Source organism: Cynocephalus volans, chromosome 8 (genome assembly GCF_027409185.1).
Source record: "Cynocephalus volans isolate mCynVol1 chromosome 8, mCynVol1.pri, whole genome shotgun sequence".
In the NCBI taxonomy this organism is placed as follows: Eukaryota; Metazoa; Chordata; class Mammalia; order Dermoptera; family Cynocephalidae; genus Cynocephalus; species Cynocephalus volans.
The window spans coordinates 139111078-139133129 of NC_084467.1; the positions used below are offsets into that span (position 1 = coordinate 139111078).

General features: G+C 34.1%; 1 pseudogene; it reads left to right on the top strand.

Annotated features, from left to right (window-relative positions):
* Positions 1–22052, top strand: part of LOC134384956 (procollagen galactosyltransferase 2-like) — a 162983-nt pseudogene that overhangs the window by 92043 nt on the left and 48888 nt on the right.

Here is a 22052-nt window from a genome sequence, read left to right on the forward strand (position 1 = left end):
TATTCTGCATTTAAAAAACTCATATTAAAATTACTTTCCAAGAATGTTGTTATAAGATAGTACAATGTACACTTTAAGAGGCAGTAAAAACGTAGTAAATGTAGTTCTGCCACTAGTGTAACATTACTTAGATTTTGTGAATCTAGTTCTTTGTAAAGTAAGTCAATTGTGGTTTAATTAAAGGGGATCGTATTGCTTACCATATTAAAATAATGTTTTTGGTACCAGATACTTTGACATTTGAGGACACTATGTGATATGTCCTTGTTACAGAACTGGAACTAAGATTTTTTGCTGAAGTTTTATTGTCCCTTTTTAATTCAATCTTGATGCTGTAAAGGACTTTCAATCTTGATGGTGTGAAGGATCCTTATGGAATACTGTATGTAATAGATTGCTCATTATGGCTTAAAAAACTCTCCTTAGCTTTTTCATAGTCATAGTATGAGAGATTTCTCTTGTATATGGACTGCTGTAAACCTGTGAATGTCTTTTGACATCCATTGCTTTTGTATATGGAATTAAGGTGATGCTCAGATAAACCTTTATGCATGATTACAGATCTTTGGTTTTTCCTCCATTGAACTTAAATGGAATTTGGAGTACAGTTAAAGGATAATTAAAAATTAAAGGAATTGTCGCCTAAGAAAAGCAGTCCACCCTTCCTCCCTACACAGACGTAACTTCTTCAAAATTTTTGGGAAGTCTATTTCATTTTTACTCTGATTTACCAAATTACTTTTAAAGCCCTGAGGGATTTGGAGCTTCAAGAATAAAATACAGAAAGTAGTCCTTTACCCACCTCCCTAAATACGAATGCATAGGAGCCTGGTTATATTGGGATTTGGTACTTTACAAGGATATCATTTGATGTAAATCCTGGTACCCACTAGGTAAGACATTTTGGAATGTGTAATTCTGACAGGAGTAGGATTGACTCACCTATGATTCTTAATTGGTTGTTGAGCATCTACAGTGCTTACCTGGGGGGTTATCATATCAGTGCAGAGGGAACACAAAATGGAATTCTCTGTATGGAGACAGGAAGATGCACACACTCCTAACTGATAGCATTTTAGAGCAGGTAGAAGCCATAAATGTAATCTGGTCCAATCTGATCACTTTATGGATGAGACCCAGAAGGTTAAAGTTCAGTGCCACACCGCTAAAACTTGTAGAGAAGCAGGAGTAAAATCCAGATTGTGTAAACTCAAGGCCAGTACTTTTTTCCCCTACCACCTTTGATTATTATAAAGATTTGCTTTCTACAGAAAGATCATTGTGTATGGATTGTAATCTTTGTCCATGTTCTTCAAGGCAGCTTTAAAGTGTATTTTTTAAAATCAGTGTCTATTAAACTCTAATTAAAATTTGTAAGTAAAATTTATAAAGCTTTTGCAAGAAAAGTCATCTCTAGTTGAGGTTGATATTAGATCTTTTATCTGTGGATATTTTTTATTTTGGAGGGCAGTAACATTTATTAAGCACTTATATTTAACAAAAAAGCTAATAGATTTTGGGTGATTAGTAATTAGTGCTTAAGAAAACAAATGTATAATTAAAATTTTAACTTTACGTTATTTAAACTGTAGAAGAGATTATTTTGAATATTTGTGATTTCCTCAGTTTTGTTGGCAAGCAGGCATTTTCTTTTCATTTTTTCATGGCTTGCTTTCTTTCCCACAACTGTTCCCCTTCTTCCCGTTAGACTAAATAACTCCAAAGGCCAAAGCAAAAATTTTTTTAATTTTAATTCTTTATTTTGAAATAAATTTAGACCGATAGAGAAGTAGGGAAAAAAATACAGAGGTTAAAGTTAACAACTTATATAACCATAGTACGATTATAGAAACCATGAAATTAACATTGATACAGTGCTATTAACTGATCTGGAAATCCTATTCAAATTTTATCAGTTTTCCTACTCATGTACTTTTTCTGGTCCAGAATCCAATCCAGGATCCCACATTGCACTTAGTAGTGATGTCTCTTTAGTTTCCTCCAATCTGTGACTGTTTCCAATTCTTTCATGACCTTGATGCTTTTGAAGAGTACTAGTTACTTTGAAAAATAGTCTTCAATTTGAGTTTATCTGTTTTATCTAATTGTGGTTATGTGTTTTTGGCAAAAAAAAAAAAAAAAAAAAAACCATACGCAAGTGCTGTTACACCCATCTCAGTGCATCATGGTAGGGGGTGTATGTCTTAATACTGGTGATGTTAACTTTGATCACTTGGTTAAGGTGATATCTGCCAGATTTCTTCACTGAACAGTTTCTCTTTTTTCTTTTGTAATTGATAAATGTCTTTTCAGGAGATACTCAAACTGTATAGATCTATCCTATGTCTTATATTTTTGCTCACTAATTTTAGCATATATTGAATGATTTTTGCCTGCAGTAATTACTATTGTAGTGTTTTTCTAATGGTGATTTTCTATATCCATTGTTACTTCTACATTCATTAATGGAATTCTGTAAGGAAGATCTGTCCCTTTCCCCCTTTTGTTTGTTTATTCAGTTATTTTTATCAATGTGGTCTCATGGATTATAATCCATTACTATTGTTATTCATATTATAAGTAAAAATTTCTAAAACAAGTATTTATTTTTGAAAAGCTAATATGTTAAGGTAATTAGAAAAACATTGTGAATACGTTGTGAAAAGAATAGATTGTGACGGGCCGAGCCGGTGGCGCACTCGGTAGAGTGCTGCGCTGGGAGCGCGGCGACGCTCCCGCCGCGGGTTCGGATCCTATATAGGAATGACCAGTGCACTCACTGGCTGAGTGCCGGTCACGAAAAAACGACAAAAAAAAAAAACAAAAACAAAAAAAAGAATAGGTTGTGAAATAGAACACATTGTAAAAGTCTCTTCTGCCTCTGTATCTGGGGTACTCATGTCCATCGCTTTGAATTTATTTTTACTCTTTCAGAAATATTAAAAGGATTGTGAAGAGAGTTGTTACTAGCTAGATTCTCAGGTATTACTTTTTACTTGGTCTCTTGATGATATTTCCTAGTTTACTGTTATCTTCTGATATTTATTAAAAAGTGTTTCTTAACTAGTTCACTTTCAGATTTAAATTTTAATACAGTGGATATTATATAGAGGGAAGGATTCGTTTCCCTGAGAATTCTAAGAAATTAAGTGACCAGAAAGCAACATTTTTATTAAATAATACTTAATATTTAACATGCTTACAACTAATCTCTTTTTTTTAAATTGAAACAAAATTCACAATTAACCGAGAAAGACTGCCTATCCCAATTAAATACTCGTTTTTTATTCTCTTTTTAAAAATGCTTTTCCCATTCTGTTCTGTTGTTTTTAATGGCCTAATTTGCCTTTTGTGTATGCCAGTAGTATCTATTTATTCATTCAGACTTGTTTAGGAACCTAGACCTGATGTTCAATTACAGAACTGTGTTCCATTAGAATGAAGTGAAAGAGAAAGGCGGCAAAGACGTGAACATATTGGACTTCACTTATGGTCAGCAATAAATCAAAAGTTGGTTTATTCACTTTTCTTATTTTCCATTCTCTAATTTTCATTTCTTAAAATGAATTTTAAGAGCTTCTTATTCTGGGAAATCCTCTTTTAAAAAGCCCCTAAATACGGCTGGTTGTACTACCTGTGGCCTTAGACTGATTCTTTAATCTCTGAGCATTAGTTTCTTCCCTTCTTCCCTCCTTCTTCTTTCCTTCCCTCTTCCCTCCTTCCTTCCTTGTGTTTTGGAGGGATAGAAATGTCTTACCTCTTTCTACCTTCATATTAATTCTAGATAAGTAACCAAATATGTCTCTTGGAGAAATAGCTAATTTATCCTGCATCGTAATTATAGAAACCATTTGGCAAAACCTTTCACATCTATAGGCCTTTATAAACATTTTTGCTTATGCTACATCATAATTATTATAGACACCATTTGGTAAAATGGGCATTATAATATCCTCCATCAGATTCTGGTGAAGATCAGTTGATTCATGTAAAAAAAAATTAGCTCTTTGTGGTTTATTTTTAAAGAGTTGGGAATCAATGACTTATTCCTTATTATAATGTTTTCATACAGGGAATCCAATATTACGTGCAACATTTTAACTTAAAGTACTTTCTGCCTTCCTAATGAGAATATCTTTACTATTTTCCAGTGATTGTTGTAAAAAAAAAATCATATAATAATGAGACCTAAAATAGTCCCTGTGAATCCATCTCCCAGAGATGATTACTGTTAATAGTTGTTGTATCTTTTTTGACTTCTATGTCTATTAAAAAAAACATACACTTAAGTGTAAATTGGATCATATATTAGACATTCTTTTCTGTAACCTGTGAAAGAGCCTTTCTAGGAATGTACAGCTTACTGTTAAATATCTTCCATAATACAAAACTGCTACCGAGAACGATTGGGGAAGTAGAATTAACATTGTTGTAAAGTCTTTGCTGTTTCATATTTTTGTATGTGAAATTTATCAACAGTTTTGCGCAGTTGTTAATTTTGGGATTGTAAAGAAGAGTTATGATGTTGACTTTAATTTTGTAGTTTTTCCTTTTATACTTATAATTCTGAAGTACAGAGTACAGTTTAACCCCCCAAATTAGATCCCATCTAGAGAATTATTGATAGCTTGATTTTTTTTTTTCTTGCCAGTTTGAAAGCAGTTGCCTCAAAGTTAAATCAGATTTAATTTATTTGGTAGTTAGAATAAGCAAAAACATACTCTGCTAAATAGCATATAGTCACTAGTAACCTGCTCTTAAATTTATTTGCTCTCTGTACCTTGTGGATGTGGCTTCTTAAAATGAGCACAGTGAAGTTATATTCCATGAGTTTTTCTCTGCTCAGAATAACTTTACAATTTTCCCTGTATTTGGTAAACCCTGAATTAAAAGGTTGCTTTTTACAGAAGAGACTTTTGTTAATCCTAAGTACATAGGGGTACGTAACAGCCACTTTATGAAGTGACAAGTTGTTTTTTAGTTATAAATAGATTCCTAATATTATCGTTTTTAAGATTTAATGAGTATTATGTAAATAAAAACTAATAATTTGTTGATTAAGACCTAAAATAACTAAAATCTTTGTTCTTTATATCAGTGTGCTACCGTAATGTCCAGCAAGAAGTGGATTGCAGATAGTGAGGAAATACTGGAGCCCATTTAAACTTCAGTTGAAATGATGTAACTTGTCATTAACTTTCCTTATAACATTTATACTATGTGTATCAAAGCATAAAAGAGGGCACTTCAAAAAGTTCATGGAAAGATTCGTACTATCTTTTCTGTTTTTCCACAAACTTTTTGAAGTTCCCTTGTAAGTGTTTTATTTATAAATAGTTAGTTGGCTCTTACTTTACATTAAATAAAGGAAAATGTTAAATTAAAAAAAAAATGAGGCAGTCATGGTCAAATGGCAGTCTGTTCCATTCCTTTCTGTATTTTAGCAGTATTACAGTGATAAAGTATTTTTTGATGGATTTAAACATAATGCACAAAGAAAAAGCAGATAGATACCCAAATAAAATATATATGTCTATAACATCATTATAGCCAGTTGAGCAATTGGAGTCAGCTACTATAGCTACAACACTGAGTGATAAGGTGTGCTTTGTATGAAAATTTTTTCAGTGTTTTAAAAAGTCATCTTTTAATTTGGATTGTTATAAATCCTGAAAATAATTCTTTTATTCATTTTGTTTTTGTACTTTTTAAATATATCATTAGTAGTTTTGTTGTTTATAATTGAGCTAATGTTTTTCACATTTCATTACCTAATTTTCATTTTCTTGGTTTAAATTTGTTGAAAAAATTCTAAACCAGGAAGTAAAATAGGGCTGTATCTTATTCTTTACCTAGTCTTCCAACATTGCAGTGTTGAATTTATACACATCCTTAGCTGTTTATTAACTTAACCTATATATTTTGCAAAATGATTGCTTGATTCTGTAATTTAGATTTCTCAGCCAATATTGTTCTGTTCTCTAATATTTCTTCATGTTATCCTTAATTCTTATATTCTAGTTTTTCACGGAGTGTTTGATCTGTTAACTTATCCAGTAACTCAAATTTTAAAAGGATGCGTGCAAAATTGTAAGGTAGCAGAGGGTGTGCTGTACGTACAATAATTCCGATGCAGTAAGGGACAAGCCAAAGGCAAAAATGAGCTGCAGCTTATGAAACATAAGAATAATTTTGAAACATTTTATTTAAATCCATAGTTGGGTGAATTAAAGGGAAGGGAAAAGGCTTAAGGTGGAAGATGTAGTATTAGCAGGTCACATAAAACAGAACAGTGAGTGACTATTTTCCATTTTCTCTTAGGAGCAGAATTAACTGACAATTGAGTTTTAGTTTGGAAAAGGAAAAAAATCAAGATAATTAGAGCAGAGAAGTATGAGGAGATAGTAAGGTAGTATAACCGAAACAAGTTTTCAGGCCTAAACAAAAATAGTTTTTAGCATACTAGAATATGAAAAAATGTGACTGTTGAATTACCTATTCCAGAAAACATAGAAGATGGGAGGAGCCTAAATGCTGGAAAGGTGAATATTCCCCAAAGCTGAAAAACTTATATTCTAAACTTGATGGCACAACCCGTAGATTACAAAATGGACTATATCCTATTTAAACTGGTGAATCCAGAAGGAGCTTCCAGTCCCAGTGTAGCTTGAGATTTTGTAGGTATTCGATAAAGTATGCCTGTAGTTTTGGTATCCAGGCTTAGAGAAATGAGTATTCTATGAAACTGCAGTTAGTTTGATTCTTGACTTATAGACTAGTCATCCCTAAAGAATGTCAACCGGTAGATTAACATCAGTCTGAAGGGGATATGTGTAGTAGAAAACAACCCAGAAAAAAAATTAAATCATCTGCTGGTTTCTAAACAAACAGTTGTAGAGTTATGGAGTGGTAGAGACTTGTCTTAGCACCACCAGGCAGAATGTCAGCAGGGTGATGTGCTTGTCAAGGAAGTAAAGGAATTCTTAAACGATGTTGATGGAAGAGGAGAGTTTGGGACTAGAAGTAGACACAGCCTCAGTCTGCATACTCATCTTTGTTATGGAGTGTTGTGTGTGGTATGTGATTTTACATTTTAAAAGGGACTTTGACAAAATGGGGTGTGTCTAAGCAAGTGAGAGAGTATAAAACCATGTCATAAGAGTTTAGAGACAAGGCTACTTAGATATTGAACAACTTTTCAAGTATTCGTGGAGCTGCTGGGTGGGGGCCAGCAGATGAAATTTTAGGATAGTAGGTTTTGGTTCACTAAAACAAATTTGTAACATTTAAAATCTTCAGAAATGTCTAAAAGAGATTATCTTGATATTGGGGATATTTAGACAGAAGATGCATGTCCAATTTAGGGGTTATTGTTGTCGGAATTTTTTATACTAAGGTGAGTAAACAAATGGTTCTGAACTTATAGTTCTCTGAACTACTGCTGCAGGCTGAAGAAGTTGCTGTGGTGGTGGGGGGCATTTGAGCATTATTATGTAATATTTGATACAACAAAAGAATATATACAATGTGTTAGTTATGAAGCATTCCTGTGTTTCATAAACTAACACCTGTGAACCCAAAAGGACCAGAGCATTCCCTAAACTGATACCCATACCTATACCTATTGCAGGTTTCTGTAATAATTTGGCTATAATTATATCAACTGGATAGGATAACATTAACAGAAGCTCTGATTGCCAGGACTTAGGGAATGAAAAGTTTTAGTGATTAAACTTTTTATAACATGGAGTTATGGGGGAATTATGGGGTTCTTGCATTCTAAGTTTGGAAACCAGTGGATTCAGCTGAGTCATTCAGTAAGTGACTTCTAATTATATGAAGCATAAGCACAGAGAGGTTAAGTAAGATGCTTATCTAAAAATCACAAAGAATTACTATTAGAACTGGAATCAGAACTTGTTCTGACTTGCAGGAAGTGCTGACGATTTCCTGGCTAGAAAAGTGGTGTTGATAAAGGTAGTAGTATGTATGCAGCTTGTTAGACTCAGCAGTGAATAAAATGGTAAATTCCTTGAGGACCAGAACTGTGTCTTTAGTCATCTTTTCATTTCCATTAGTACTGTCATGTACATAATTTGTGTTCTGTTATTAAATTGACTGATGTATCTTAGAGACTGAAAAAATCATGGTAGAAAGACTTCTTACCTATCTCCAATATTAGACTAAGTTCTTTGAGAGCTGGAACTATTAAACTATTTGTTTAACTTCAGTGCTCCAGAACCTAGCTCATTTCTCCCTTGACTTACCCATCCATATACCCTACCACCAAGTATTTATTGAGTGTGTTCAGGCACTGTTATAGGACACAGTTGGTAACAGAATCTTATGGAACTTTTAGTTATTAATCAATCACCACAGATGTTTATAGAAATACAACTTAAGTGGTAAATGCATTATATCCTGTAACTGAATGTTTGTATATAATTTTGATAAGTTTGTTTATCTGGAGAATTGCCATTTTTCCCCCTTGGTCTTTTATAATATTATTATGGTTATTTATAATAGATTTTCAATATTGAACTATTCTTGCATTCGTGGTATAAATTCCACTTTGTCTTGGTTTATTTTTCTTTTAATATACTGGCGAATTATATTTATTTAGGATGTTTACATCTGTATCGATAAGCAAATTTTATCTGTGGTTTTCTTTTATGCTGTTATGGTCAGATTTTCTATTGGTGCTATGCTGTCTTCCTATAACAAGAATTAGGTACTTTCTGAAGAAATTTAAATGATAAAAAGAATATATGTGTAATTTTCATTAGATTTTTCTAATACCTTTTGGTTAATTACTTGCTGCAATTATGTAAGTAATCATTTATGTCTTAAATTATTACTTGGTTGTTAAAAACTTGGTTTGAGAGTTGAAGTCATATGCTAATTTAAGTTGAACACTAATTTGATACTGGACATTATTAAGAAAGATTTCATTATAAAAATAATAAAGTTATAAAATAACTTTAAGAAAGATTGAAATCTTGCCTTTATAATGTAGTCAAATTCAAGGTACTCTTTTACGTTTTTTGTTGATTTCATTTGCTATTCAGAGATAAGCATTTGGTAAGATTTGACAAATTATTTAAGAGATAAAATTTGTAGTAAAATGAATATTGCTGTCACTGAAGCAGAAAATGTATTATAACATTTTTTTTAACTGATTACGATTTTATAACTGGTTAAGAATACCTTTTGATCTTGCCTTTTAGCTGTGCTGGATTTTATTTAACTGAGACTGATTTAAATAACTAGTTAGGAAAATTAAAGAGTGTATTCATATTTGATAGTTTCTTGATGTCAGTAGATTGAAATTCCATGTTTGGAAGGCATACAAAATATATTGTAAAACTAAAAGCCATTTTATTTTTAAATACTAATTGACTCAAACCTTTTTCCCAAAGAGGACATGATCTGTAGGATGGAGAGACAGTTACATAGGCAACCAGCTAACTTTAATAATGGCAATCCTTATTAGACAGTATATTCCAGTGGGCAAGAGCTTGTGCTGTAGTGCATAGTAGAAGCTTAATAAATAATTCTTAAAAGAATCCATTTTCTTTGTAGGACTTAATTCATTAAAATAGAATCCTACTTTAAAAAATAAAAAATTATATTTATACCCGGCAACTCTAATTTTTTTTTTTTAAGGTTATCAATTTTAGGTGTCTCTACCTTCTTATGTTTCATTCATTAATCTAGTGTAGTTTGGTCTCCATTACCATCTATTCCTGAAACCTCTCTGATCACGAGTGGCTTAGTGGTCAATCCAAGGTACCATTATTTGCTATTTACCTTACCCATGCTTTTGTAGTATTTGACACCGTTGACCACTCTGTTCTTGAATCTGTCTTTTCTTAGCTTCTGTGATACCTCTTTTCCCTAGTTCTCCCATTTATCTGTGTTTCTTCTTGCTTTGGATCTTCTTTTTCTCACCACTTGAATTTTGCTCTTCCTAGGTTCATTCAGTCCTTCCTTCTCCCTTTATCTTCTCTAAGCCATTTTTTCTATAGTTTTAACCACTAATTTGTGTATTAAACTCACACTTCTGCTGAGCTTGCAGTCTATTGTCTAATGGACATCTCCATGTGAATGCTCCAACATATCTAAAAAATCTAACAAAGTGGTCCAGTTTAAATCTCATTCGTACAGATTAGTTCTGAAGTATAAAAGAGCCTTACTAGTTTTGTCTGAAAGACATTTTCAGCATAATTATTTTGACTGAAGCTATCATTGGGAATGCCTGGTGTCATTGAGGCATGGAAAAATTAGATAAAATTAAGTCTGTATCATATTGGTTAAAAACTTGGGCTCTAAAATTAGTTTTAATAAGATATGCTATCTGGTTGGTATAAATTCATTTGTGGTAGAAATTAATTAAGGCTATAGTCTGGTTAAACATGGGCTTAATCCCGAAAATCACAGAATAGGTCAGTGGTACTTTATTGTAAGTTTTAACACTTTATCAATGATATCCTCCCCTGCCCTCTTTTTTGTTTTCCATGGATTAGCAAGAATATTTTTTCTAACACATTTAAAATTTTTACTTTTAACAGAAATTAGCAGAGTACGGAAAGACATGTACAATGACACATGAAATGGCAGTACAGAGAAAAGGAGTGCAGAATTGCCTGATGCTGTGGGACCTATTGTTCAGTTACAAGAGAAACTTTATGTGCCTGTAAAAGAATATCCAGATGTAAGTATATTTTGTTGTTTTATTCTTTTTTTGTGTGCTTCACATACTTTGGGAAGAGATATGTTTGATTGTAAATACTTAAGCATTATCAGCCACTTAAAAAAAAAATTTATGTGAGGGACTTGAAGTGTGAATAATTTGGCATGGATAATTTAAAAAATTTCTTTCTAAATATGTTTCCATTTGATTACTGCTGTGTCACTTTTGGAAATGCACACGGGTAAAGACTGTCATGGATTCCAGATGGGACAAGGAAAACTACTGTTTGTAATGCAGTTTTTTTATTTTTCCCTCTTAGTCCGTTCAACTATTCTGTTGAGATGAGTCTCCATGTACTACACCAGTTAATTTCTAATCAAAATTCAGACTCTTTTCATTTTGTTATAAAGCCCTAGATAAGATGGTCCATTCTGTTTCTCTGACCTCATCTTAAATGATTTTCCCTCTTCTTCACTGTACTGTAATAACATTGGCCTTCTTTTGGCTTTTAGAACAAGTCAAGTCTATTCCCAGCCTTAGGCCTTTTTTGTTAGCTATAATCTGATCTCTACTGGCTATCATCTTCTTGGTATTAAAGATTTTAACTTAAATATCATTTCGGAGAGGCCTCCCCACCACTTTATCTAAAGGCCATCTGGTTGCTCATTGTTTCACATAAATCTTTTTTTACTTCTGCAATGGCACTTATTATCTGGTATTTTTCTTGTTTGTTTATTTCTCTGTTTCTCTCCAGCAGGAATGGAAGGTACATAAAACAAGAACCTGTCTTTGTTATTCACTGCTGTACCACCCATAATATGGGCACGTAATAGGCACCCAATATCTGTTAAATAAATGAAGGAAAAAATGGTGATTTTTTTTGCTGGGTTTCGGGGGACTTCTCTGAAAGCAAACAAAAGAAGGAATTGGTATTATAATGTCGAAAATGTGATGGATGCTCCAAGACTCATTGGTTATGTAGACAGAATACTAGCGTGCAGATGGGAAATAAATGTCCTAAGTTGGATTAATAGGAAGAAGCTTTGGTATTTCACAATTTGCATTTCCAATGCAATTTTATTTAAAGCTTATACATTTATTCTATTAAGTATTTTTGGTTGCAAATATACAAACAGTTCGGGGTAATGTAGGCAAAAGAAGAGTTAATTGGAAGATTATCAGGTAATACAAAGAATTAAAGTTGTGTCTGGAGAACAAAACTTCATGTAAGGCAGGAAGCAGTGCATCTCTGAGAACTTCAGCAGCAGGAGTTTGTGGACCATCATGACATGACATCAGTGCCTCCTAGACTTTGTCTTCAATTTCAGATTCTTGGAGGAGAGAATGTGTTTTGGGCCAATTTACTGTGACTTGGGAAGTGAGGTTACGTAGTTATGTACCACAACCTAGACATGACCACTATGGGACTGCCCTGGATATTAATATTACTTCTCAAGATGAAAAATTATGATTTGGGCAGCTGTCCCAATTGGGGTCTACTGCTGTTTGGTGTTCCAGTATCCCCTAAAGGATAGCAACCTTCTCATTTGCGTGTTTAAACCCTAAAGGACAAAGTTTCAGCAATAGTCAGTAACACAGACTGTATGACACCATAAGACCTTGATGGAGAAATATAACCTTGATCTGTCTGGTTTCATTCCTCCAAAAGAAAAAAAAAAAATCTCATTCTGGGTAGAGATATTAATACTGCATCATTTAAAAGAAAAGTGTTCCATACAACCTTCTATGTCAGGACCTGGATCTAGAGGGTACCTTTTCACTATACTCCTTTCTTTCTTTTACCAGTTGTGAGTCATTGCCCTGGTGAGCTACTTTTGCTGACAGGTATATTGGAATATAACATTGTCTAGATGAGTGGTTCTCAAAATGTGGTTTCTGGATCGTAGTATCCACACCTCCTGGGACCTTGTGAATGTTCGAGCCTCATCCCAGACGAGTTTAATCAGAAACTCTGGGTGTGAGGCCTGCAATCTACCTCTTTAACAACAAAACCATATAGATGATTCTGATACATGCTAATGTTTGAGAATCACTGCTCTAAAAAAAATTTTTTTTTTATTGTCAGAGTAAGCCAGGCTAACAGGTAGGTGATTTATGTATATGGTAATTTTGATAGGTATTATGAAGGAGGTGAGTAGAGTGGTGAACTAAACGATGTCCTTGCTTTTATGGAGTGGGCATTTCAGTGGCAGAGACAGACGATAAACAAACGAATATTTACTTTTAGGCGTTGTCAGTGCTATGGGGAAACAAAATGGGGCAAACAGATGAACAAAGACTGTACGTGTGGGAGAGGTGTTCAGTTTTAAGGATAATCAGGGATGGAATCTCTTCTAGGATGATGGGAATAGAGGGAGATGAAAGGAGTGATGGGGAAGAAGTCAAGAAAATCATCTGGGGGAAGAACATTCCAGGCAGAGTGAACAGCAAGTGCAGTGACTCAGGCAGAGCATGCTTGGGAAGTGTGGCAAGATGTGAGATTAGAGAGTTAGTAGAGGGGTCATATCATGTATGCTTCCCATATCATGGGCCTACAAGCCCACATGAAAAATTTTGTATACCATTCTGAGTGAAATGGTAAGCCATCCATATGTTTTGAGACTAGGAGCGACATGAGCTTACATGGATTTTTGATAGGTGTATTCTGGTTGCTGTGTGGAGAGAGACTGTGGGAAATGGTGGTAGAAGCAAGACCAGTTGGGAGGCAGGGGAGGAGACTTGAACAAGAGGAGTTAAGAAAAATGCTTGAACCCTGCATAGATTTTCAAGTTAGAACTGGTAGGATTTGCCGATAAATTGGATATGGAGTGAGAGAAACTCAGGAGTGACCCAAAGGTTTTGATCATTTGGAGTAATGGAATTGCCAGTTCCTGAGATAGGAAAGACTGAGAGAGGAGCCAGGTTTGGGGGAGTTGGGGATTCAGCAGTTCTGATGCAGAGGTGTTAAGCTTGAAGGCAGCCATCCAGAGTGGGGATGTCAAGTAGGCAGGTGGATGTACAAGTTTTAGATGACCCTTTTGGTACCCAAAAATGTCTATTTAACAAAGCTTTTTAAATTAGAATTTTAGTTTTAATTCATAGAAGGAGAGAAATAGGTACAAAACGGTTTTGGTCTTCCAGATAACTTTTTTAATACCTTGATTTTAAATTTCTATTAAAAGAGTTTAAGTTTAACAAATTTAGATCTGCACATAATTTTTGAGTTTTTCTAAATTAAGGTAATTAATACATACTTAGTGATCAATAAATATTTTGTGGTATAAGGAAGTTTATCTTTTAAAAAAATTAAATAGTATTAAACAAAATGAAACAAGGGAGTCTCAGATTTTGGCACTATGAGAAAAGATTTATTTCAGAATTTTGAATTAGATACAGGCTACGTGAAACAAATATGCACTCTTCCAACCCTTGCTTTTTCTTCATTTAATGTGTCTTGGAGATAATTCCATATGCTTCTGTCCCTGCCCCCATTTGTATGTAAGCTTGATTTTGTGAGTGAATTCAGCCTATTTTGCTAAAAAATGCTTTTATAATTCAAGCTTCAGACGGGCAGCGCAACATAGTGGTCAGAAATATGAACTCAGACTCCTGGCTAGCTCCACTGCTTGTTTTATGACTTTGAGCAAATTACTTGTCATTCCTGGTCCTCAGTTTTCTCATCTTTTATTGTCTCTCACAGGATTATGAAGACTAAATGAATTAGTATGTGTAAAGCACTTGGAAAATGCCTTTATGCTATGTAAGTGTTACCAGAATGTAAGCTTCATGAGGACAGGGATTTTTTTGTCTGCTTTTTTTCAGTGCTATATTCCCAGGCCTTAGAATAGTGTCTGGTAAATGGTAGACCGATATGAGAAGAAAGCCCTAGATTCAGTCTGAGAAGTGAGGTAATGCTTTATAGTGCCCTTCACAATGGTTTTGAACCACTGGCTTAATGATGTGGGAATGAGAAGCTAAAATGAGTTAGCCTATTGAAAGTATTTAAAAAATTTACGAATTCATATTTATTAATATTTATATTTATTAATAAATAATATTTATTAATAAAGCAGGCTTTTATTGCATCTCTGTTGTGTGTCAAGCACATCCTTGGCATGGGAATATTAATTCAGTTGAAAAGACTCTTTGATATAGTCAAATTAGTGAGTTTTTGTGTCAGACAAACTTAGGTTTTGAGTCCTGGCTTACCCCTTTACTGGCTGTATTTGTCAACAATTGCCACAGTAATATTCCATAGTAAAACACTCTCAAATTCATTGGTTTAAAATAATAAGCATTTATTTCTGTGCTCATGTTGGCTGAGGTTCTGTTGATTGAGGCTGAGTATGGGTCGATGGAGGCTAGCTGTGGGTAGATTCAGATCATATCCATTTTATGTTCCTGCTGGGCCCAGGCTGAAGGAGCAATGGCTACTTGCGGCATGCTATTATCACGGCAGATTGCTGGAGTGCCAGAGCCAAGCCAAATTGCATAATCACTTGTAAGGCCTCTGATCTTGTCTCTTCTGCTAACACAATCCATCAGCCCAGTGATTCTCAACAGGGGCCAGTTTTGTCTCGAGGGACATTTGGCAATGTCTGGAGATATTTTTGGTTGACTTGGGAGGGGATACTGGCATCGTGGGTAGAGGCCAGTAATCCTGCTAAACATCCTACAATGCCCAGGACAGTCCTCACAACAAAGAATTATCCAGCTCACAGTTCCAGTAGTACAGAGGTTGAGAAACCCTGTATTAGCCATATCAAGTCACTCACACAGTGAGAAGGGGACTGGAATAAATAATTGCCGAAAAATAATTGAGATATATGTTAACTTTTTAGAGTCTGTTTCTTTATAAAGCTATAAATTTCACATTGTGGAATTGTTTGGAGAAATCAAGATAACAAATGTATGGTACCTGGTAGAGCAGACACCCACTGAGGTTTGTGTGATCATGAATATGAAAAAAAGTCCTATTCTTGAGGGTGCTCACAGTCTTGTATGAAAGACTATTTAATCATTCAAGACTATTTAAGTTTATCATACATTCATAAAATGACAGACAAGAAAGAAGATTTAAAGTTTAATTTAGACCATCAAAATTAAAGCCAGTTAAGTTATTAAGACCTTGTTTGAATCCATGGACATCTTATAAACAGTACTATATAAATGGAGTTAACTCTGATAAGGAAAAGGTGCTACATTTCAAATGAGTCAGTTCTAAGTTTGTCATTAAATTTGCCTAGTTATCAATTTTGAGTTGTTAGAAATTGTTCTATAGGATCTGCCAGAGTAGTAGATAAGTTCCAAATATTGGTAAGGTGTAACTGTTAGAGTTATTAGTCATGTATATACATGGACAGATTAGATTGCTAAACTGTTTGTTTGGGACATGATTTGATAATTAAATTGTAGTGAGGTTTTTTCTAAGGATTTATGTGAAGATAACTCTGATTTTCTGATGTTTTTAAAATGGGTTTTAATTTTAAGTAATATCCTTGAAAGGCATTTCTTGGGTCTAGGCCATCATGATTACACATATTGTCAAAAAGTTTGGGGTGGATAAATGCCTTTTCAAATATTTTTTTTCCAGTTTGTATGATCCCATGCTGGCAACTCTAATTAATAGTATAGGTTTATAATGTTATTCACAGTACTTTCTACAGTCTCTCTTATAATAATAACCTATATTAGTGTTGGAGTAGGAGTTGTAAATTCCCTATTTAATTTTCCTGGGTTTGCCAATGAATTTGTCTAGTTATAGCTTCTGAGTTACTTTAGGGTTTTATTTGTCAAGATTGTCACCTGCAGATTGGCTGTTGAGCTGACATTTGTTTTGAAGGGATTTTAAGAAGAGCGAGGAGTCGGTGCAGTTAGTTACTTTCCTTAAGTCTTGTTCCTTTGACTATTATGATTAATCAAGATTAATCAAGAGCTTTTAGGAGTCTTGTTATAAACTATGTTCACCTTTGTTCTTCTGAATGATAAGTGGACATTAAATAAAAATTTTATGAACTACAAAGGATACTTTCTCAAAACCCAGGTTAACCCTTGATTTTTTTGGTCTTGATATGATCTTAATTATGAATGAAAATGCCAAGTTTTTAAAATAAGGTCTGCACATCTCTCTTCTTTGATTGTACAGGAAACTAAAGTTAAAGATAGTTTTTAAAATAAGGTTAGTATGTATTTTTTATTGAGTGGAGTTGTAAAGTGTTTCAGATTACATATTAACTTGTAGGAGTTTTAATTTAGCTGTATGGTTTGATAATATAGAGCATGTCTTTTAAGTTTTAGGTAGGGAAACTTATTGTTGACTTAGAACTGCAACCTGATTAATTTTAACAAAGATCAATTGGGTTTTTCTTTGTTTTTGTTTTGAAATTTCCTTTTTATTTCACTCTGTAATGGTATATTGAAGGCCTGCTATGTACCGAACTCTTTATGGTTTGGGAGATACTGAATTTCTTAAGGATGTTTGTTAGTAGATATTATTCCAAAAAGGATCTCAAGACAGTCTGAAAGCAATGAATTTTGTTTAGCTCAGGTTTTTCCAAAGGTTAACAATTTATTAAATAATAAGCCTTCTCAGAGTCTTAAAAATTCAGGCGCTTTCTTTGGTAAGTAATATATTTAAAAGGATCTAGTGTTCAGAAGAACAAATTAAAAGATGGCATAAGTTTTTAGGGAAGAACTTTTTTGTAAGCAAATGTTTCCCAGGCTCAGTTGAGATAGGAAGATTTACTTGGCTTACCCAAAAAGAGTTTGTTAGGATGTACTCTGTTAAAATTATTGCTACAAAAGACTTAAGGATAAGTTGGATAACTAATCACAGGTATCCAACCTCCATATCTCTAATATTTTCACTGAAATAACCACAGGAATATAATTAAAAAGTTGGGGAATCAGTGCTATTCATATTCCAGAAACATTCAGCTGTTTCTGGTAGATACTAAAGGAAAGCTTGAGGTGCTCATCTGCTTTCAACCCATCTTGAGAGAGCATGTCTTCCTAACCCTCTTCCTCCCCCAAATTAGCAAATGAAGTGGGCTGTGAAACAGGTGGAGATTATACCACTTGAATTCTACCACCCATCTCAGTGCCAGTTTATAATAGATGACCTTATTTTGCAAGTGAAGGAAATAATGTATAACTTCTTTTTATTTTAGTTTGAGCAGAAAGCTACTTTATCTTAGGGACATTGAAATTGAACTTTTCAATGACTAGCCTTGGAACTAAATTTAGTTAGTTATTTCATTGGGAAAGCATATTCTCTGTCTTAATAAACATACCCATTTAGAACAAAATAGTTCATAATTAAACTGGGTACTTTCTGAAATCTAATTTTGACTACCATAGGAAACTGCTTTTCCCAAGTCCAAAATCACTATCAGTAAGCAACCTATCTATCATGAAATTGAACATCTCCTTGCTTCATATTGGTATGATATATTTTTTTTTATTATTTGGTTATGCAATTGGTTGAGCTTAAAAATTTATCTGTGTTGTATTGTTTGGAGTTATAGGACAATGATTATTTTGATTAGTTTCTTGCCTTTTTACTTGTAAGATGGTATATAAATGGTATCAATTTGCCATTTTAAGGACAGATTAAAACAAAAGATAAAACAAAATTTGAAAAGTAATTAGAAACATGAAAGCTAAAAAGGAGTTCTGAGTATAAAACAGCAAAATTTTAGTATCATCCCTTTATTCTAGAAATGTTAGTGTGAGGCAACAGGGCACAGGAACATGAAAAGTTATAATCCTTGCTCTCGTGGTACTATTACTGTTATAATCCAGGTGTGGAATAACGGGTCTGAACTAAGGCAATGACAGTAGAAAAGAGTAAATAGTGAAAATAGCAAGATTTCTTATCTATTGTACGTGGAGATTAAGAATGAGGGAGGGCCTTGCTGATGGTGCTATTCATTGAACATAGAGAATACAGAAGTAGAGGTCTTCTAATATTATAGAGGAACCAAGAGTAAGAGATGGTAGTAGGCTTACTATATTAATAGGATATAATAATTAAAAGCCACTGAAAACTGAGTTGTTCATAACAATGTAGAATATTGAACAGGGTAGTATACAAGACAGTTCTTTGTAGGTCAAGTATAACTAAAATTGATGGCAAATAAAGCAGTTTACTTTAAGAGCTGGATTAATACTTTTGGAACTGTTTAGGAGGTTGTGACAGTATTTACGTAGCAAAACTTATGTAGCAAGATATTGGTTTTAGAAGCCTTCCTAATCTATGATAAGAACTACGCATTCATCTCCTAGACTTCCCTTCAAGGTCTGAGGTGACACTTATAAGCTCAGTCTTCATGCGAATAATCATGTTCTTTTTCTCTCTTTTTTTACATTATACATATTTCATATTTTTCATTCAAATATGCTGATGAACTAATACCACAGAAAAGTTTTCATTCATATAAAAGGTTCAGTTAAACTAAAAGGGTGTATATGATGATTGTTAAAGCAGTGATCCAATCAGTAAAAGACATGAAAATATTGAGCAGATAAGGTATGGTTATATAAAGTAGTATAGTAATGATGTTTTAGGATGTAGGTGGGGAAGAAATTTAAAAAAACACCGTTGGACTCATTCTGAAAATAAACTTGAATTTGAAGAGAGTTTTTATAAACTTTGTACTAAACATTTTGAATCATTAAGAATAATGAGAAAACTAAACATGGAATTTCTGGTATTATAAGGGTATATGTTTAAGGTCTTTAGAAGAGAGGTATACTCTTAAGTGACTGAACTCTAGATTTAATCTAGATGTTCTGGGATTTGGATTACTTATGTAACCTCTCATGTATTAATGCAGATGGTAGTAGCAACTACCGTGCAGTGTTGTTTTGAGGATTAAGTGATCTGATGCATGTAACTGCCCAGCATAGAAGCTTGAACATTCATAATGAAACATACTTCTGCATACTCAAGCTTAAGAAATGTTGAATGATATAGTCCTTGCACTCATGATACTTACATATTGAAGTGGAAAGTGAAAATAATAAATGTATTGTTTGTTCGATAACATTAACTTTGTTCTTTGGAAATTATTCTGAGACCAGTCACCTTTACCATTTGAGAAATTTCTGAACTTATGAGTTCCTGCGCTGCATATAACTTATTACATAGTGATTTAATTTTTCCCTCCAGCTTTATTGAGGTATAATTGACAAATAGAAATTGTATATATAGTCTTCCCTCTGTATCCAAGGGTAATGGTTCCAGGAAACCCCTCTCCCACATACCAAAATTCGTGGATGCCTAAGTTTCTTAAATAAAATGGCAGAGTATGTATTTAAAGTGTATATTAGTCCATTTTTTATTGCTATAACAGAATACCTGAAACTGGTTAATTTACAAAGAACAGGTTTATTTGACTCATGATTCTGGGACAGCTGCATCTGGCATGGGCCTCAGGCTGCTTCTACTCATGGTGGAAAGCAGCAGGCAGCTGACAGGTGCAAGCAGATCATGTGGCGAGAAGAAGCAAGAAAAGGAGAGAGGGGAGATGCCAGGGTCTTTTATATAATCAGCTCTCAAGGTAACTAATAGAGCAAGAACTCACTCACTACCCCCACAACCCTGTAACCCCTTCCCCAGGGAGAGCATTAATCTATTCATGAGGGATCTGCTCCCATGACCCAAACTTCTCCCAACACTGCCACATTGGGGATCAGATTTCCACATAAGTTTTGGAGACAACATCCAAACTCTACCATTCCACCCCTGGCCCCCAAAACTCGTGTCCCTCTCACGTACAAAATACAATCATTCCATCCCAACAGTCCCCAAAGTCTTAGCTTGTTCCAGCTCCAACTTAAATGTCTAAAGTCTCATCTGAGTCCAAAGGCAAAAAACTCCTTCCAGCTGTAAACCTGTATGTAGTGAGAACGGTCACCGTGCTGTACATTAGGTCTGCAGAACTTATTCACAAGGCATAACTGAAACTGTCCTCTTTGACCGATCTATCTCCCTCCCCATCCCCCCGCATCTGCTCCGTGAGTTCAGGTTTGTTTGGATACCAAATATAAGTATCATACAGTATTTGTCCTTCTGAGTCTGGCTTATATCACTTAGCATAATGTCCTCCAGTTTCATCCATATTGTCCCAAATGATAGGATTTTCTGTGGCCAAATAATATATATATATATATATATATATAGAGAGAGAGAGAGAGAGAGAGAGAGAGAGAGAGTGTGTGTGTGTCACATATATATATATAGAGAGAGAGAGAGAGAGTGTGTGTGTGTGTGTGTGTGTGTGTGTGTGTGTGTGTGTGTATGTGTATGTGTGTGTATGTGTATGTGTGTGTCACATTTTCTTTATCCATTCATCCCTTGACAGACACACAGGTTGTTTCTATATCTTGGCTGTTGTGAATAGTGGAACAATGAATATGGGGGTGTGAATGTCTCTTCGTCATTGATTTTATTTGTTTTGGATATATACCTGGAAGTGGGATTGCTGTATCATAATATGGTGGTTCTGTTTTTAAGTTTTTGAGGGACCCTCCACAGTGTTTTCCATAATGGTTGTATCGATTCACATTCCCAGCAATAGTATACAGGGGCCCCCGTTTCTCCACACCCTTGCCAATGGTTATCTTTTGATAATAGCCATTCTAACAGGTGTCAAGTGATAATTCCTTGTGGTTTTGATTTGCTTTTCTCTAATGTTTGGTTATGTTAAGCACCTTTTCATATGCCTGTTTGACCTTTGTATGTCTTTTTTGGAAAAATGTCTGTGCAAGTCCCTCGTCTATTTTTATATTGGGTCTTTTTTTTTTTTTTTTTTTTTTTTTTTTGCTATGGAGTTGTTCTGGATTGAGTTGTTAATATAATGATTTATTTTGGGTATTAACCCCTTATCAGATATGTGGTGTGCAAGTAAAAGGCTACTTCAGAAGAGTTTGCGGGAAAATAGAATTAAAATATAATTACAAATTTTTCCATTAATTTTTTGAATGCCCTTGAATCTTCCCCATTCTGTAGGTTGCTTTTTCATTATATTGATTGTTTTTCTTTGCTGTGCAGAAGCTTGCTAGCTTGATGTAGTCCCACTTGTTTATTTTTGCTTTTGTTGCCTGTGTTTGGGGTGTCATATCTAAAAATCATTGCCAAGACCAATGACAAAGAGCTTCTTAACCCTGTGTTTTCCTCTAGGTGTTTTACTATTTAGGTCATACATTTAAGTCTTTAATCAATTCTGACTTAATTTTTGTGTATGGTGTAAAATATAGATCCAATTTCAGTCTTTTGAATGTGGGTATCTGGTTTCCTAACACCAGTTATTGAAGAGACTGTCCTTTCCTCATTGTGTATTCTTGGTGTACTTAT